Raw genomic sequence first — 3,477 nt, 5'->3', positions numbered from 1 at the left:
TTGCTATTGGAATTTACTTTCAGATGTGTTTAATTGTTACAAATGGCACCACAAGCTGCTGTTCTTAAGAAATTGAACATCTTTTAGTTTTTACCTATTTATCTGAAGTAAACAACTGAGAAATTAAGAAACCATCAATATTATAATTAACCAAATAAAGTCATCATGTTTTGTGGATATAGTTTTACCATGTTGTTAAACAGATGTAGAGAACACAATTTCATAAAGAGAGCTAAGATATAAAAGAATATGTAAATTCATATTTTTCCATAAGTGTGGCCAGAAGAATCAAGAATGAAACATGGAGTTATAATGTGGGCATGAAGTAGGAGGTAAGTATCCAGGTATTCCTGGTGAGAGGAATTCTGGAGGCAGGAAGGACAGAGACCAGCTAGGAGATCAGAACAGAGGCAGTTCACTGTAGAGATAAAAGGTAATGGGGAAGGTGATGCAATTTTACTGATGACATATCATAAGCCCAGAACTGAGATAGAAAGTTTAAGGGTAAGTTACTTAACTGTTTGCAACAATTCTTTGATGTAAATATTATTTTCCTTAATTTACCTGTAAGAGACCTGAAGCTTGGTAAGTTCAACTTGTTTTCTCAAGTTCACACACATACACAGAGATGTGTGGGTCTAAAACCAATCCCTTTCCATCAGCTAAGCCAACACCGGGGCTATTTCCAGAAAAGGGAGCCAAGAAATAGGACTACATGAAAAACCAAGACATGGAGAGATAGCTACTATCTCTAGGTATGGGGCCCACCTGGTAAATAAGAGACGCAAAGTCTTACCTCCACAGATTGTACAATCTAGTAGGGCATATAGAAAATGAAAACAAAGATAGCAATAACTATAAGGCACAAATAGTATGTAGTTATGGGGGTCTTGAAGAAAACTGTAACTGTCAAAGCAGATAGAATGTGACAGGTGGTAGTAAAGGGCCATTTTAAATAAAGTCGTTAGAAATAGCTCTCTGAAAAGCAAATATTTGGCCAGAGACACAAATGAAATAAGAAGGGAAGACCTGGGACAATGGTGTTCTGGGCAGCAAGCTGCCAGTGCAATGGGAGATGTTTGAAGGGATGTGTTTGAGGGACGTTAAGAACAGTGGGTTACAAGTGAATGAGGGAGGCAGACAGGTCTGAAGATAAGTTTAGAGAAAAAGGAAGCAGCTGGCTTGTCTAAGTTTCTACAAGCTTTGGTGAGGAGTTTATGTTTTATTTTATGTGGTATGAAGCTTTTGGATTTTGAGCAGGAGGTGTCAGGTGCTGACTTAAATTAAGCACCATTTTTGTTGCTTTTTGAAGAATGGAACAAGGGTCAGAGCAGGCAAACCAATTAAGAGGCTAGGATTCAGGTCCAGGAGAGATGGTAATGGCTTGGAATAGGGTAGTAGGTGTGCATATAGTGACAGGTAGTCATATCTGCGATGTATTTTAATGTTATCGACATCCTATGGCTGTTGCAGGAGCAAACAGAGGCTTTCCCAGCCTAGACAGGCTTTCCCAGAATTCCACTGACTATGTTCTTGCCCCTGTAGTTGGCTGTGATTTCACCTCTTTCACCTTCAAATGTTCAAAAGATACTATAAAGAAATGATGCAACCTCAGATAACCCCATTTTGTAAGCGTCAGTGTTCTCATTGAAAATTACCTTTGCCATAATGCTAATTACCTTCAGTATATGATTGATCACTTTTAAGGGCTTCTGCTTTGCAGTTTTCTCATTTTGACCTCAGTATAAGTTTTACAAAACTGAAGATTTTTTGCAGTCTTTTCTTGTCTTTAAAATTACTTAGTTTATTTCTTAGAGAGAAGGAATTTCCACACAGTAGAATGAGGTTTGTCATTGCTCTTACACTTTTTTTGCTTTCATTTTCTGGGGAAGCAATCCAATGCTCCCTCTTTCGTGGTTCTTGGGGGCGTTGTGGGAAGAGGATAATTAGTTAGTGTTCTTGAGACTCCCAAATGCTAAGTTTGGGACAAAGCATCTTGTCATCTTGATGTGATTAATTCACATCAACTTAGACTAACCCTGATCAATTTGTGTTGTTTTCATTCATAGAGGAGGACATTGAGGCTGAGAATTTAAATATCCTGATCAGCTTCACACCAGTAAGCAGTGGAGTCAGGATCCAAAAATTTCCCTATAATACTCCTCTGACTGCAAAGCACAAATTCTCTTTGTTGCAGATGCTTGGCAGATCCCAGACTAAATTCCTGGAGCAACCCCTAAAGGAATGCCTTTTTTCCTATAGCACTTTAAAGTTTCTTTCTGACATCCAGGCTAACTGTGCTGCTTATTTTGTAATCCAGTCAAATGCAGCAGCAGTTTTATATTTCTGCCTTTGAATCACGGATCCAAGAAACTGGCAGCAGCATGAATTCCTCAGTGTAAAAGAATTGTAATGATCTGACTTTGTCGATGGGTTGACACCAAATTCTTTAGTCACATAAGACTTTTTTATTTTTTTGTTAGGAATAAAAATAGTTGCAGAGGAGTGAATTGAGTAATATAAGAAAAAAATTGAGGAAATTATTATTTTTTGAGAAAATTATTTTTATAGAAGATTTATAATAAAAATGTAACTTACCATTCCTAGATCCAACTACCAAAAAAAAAAAACCTCCTTCAGTATTTATTATTCCTATCACTTCCCTCTTCTCTCCTCAAGTCTGCTCTAAAATAACATTCATAACCTGCTCTAAATTGTGTTGTTTTGAGCTTTCTCTTCTAAGAAAGGAAGAAGCAAGAATTTTCTCACTGAATGATAGATGACTTGGCCATACTCAAGGGTAAACCAATTAAGAGGAAATTGTTTTATTAGCTTATTTTTATTCTACTTCCTAGTTTTTCTAATTCATATAAACCCATGAGTATTTACTACAACTATAAAAAGAAATATCAAATTTTACATAATGTTTACAACCTAAGAAAACCACTCAGTTCAGTTCAATAGTAAACCCTTAATATGGGCTTGGCTGAGGAACTACTCCTGAGGAATTTATAGTCTATTGAAGAACAAGCATATAAAGAGAGCAAAATTATGTCTTGAGGTACAAATGCTATGAGACTCCCAAGTTGCTAATTTTCTCAACTTGAAAATTCAAAACAGGACTTATTGGTGGGAAAACTAAAGTTGTTCAGGTGAATATAAAGATTCACCGAAATGATCTGATTTCTGACCTGGGAAACTGCTTAAAATAGGCAACTTAGGGTGTGAGGTGTTACTAGTATTCTGCTTTCCACTATCTCCTTCCAATCTCTAAGTTAGAATGGGGCCATTGAGTATATCTTCTTGCCACCAATAAAGTGAGACAATGTGGTAAAGTGAGGCTAGCTGGCACTCTACTTTTCTCTCTTAACCACGGTATGTGTATGTGTGTGAGAGTGGGGAACCATCCAGAAGCTGAGTTTCCACTCCTTTTGTACAGTAACAAAGCAGTATGAGTCAGTCCTCTGCCTACTTCTG

Source organism: Neovison vison, chromosome 9, assembly GCF_020171115.1.
Source record: "Neovison vison isolate M4711 chromosome 9, ASM_NN_V1, whole genome shotgun sequence".
In the NCBI taxonomy this organism is placed as follows: domain Eukaryota; kingdom Metazoa; phylum Chordata; class Mammalia; order Carnivora; family Mustelidae; genus Neogale; species Neogale vison.
Note: the sequence above shows the minus strand (reverse complement) of the source record.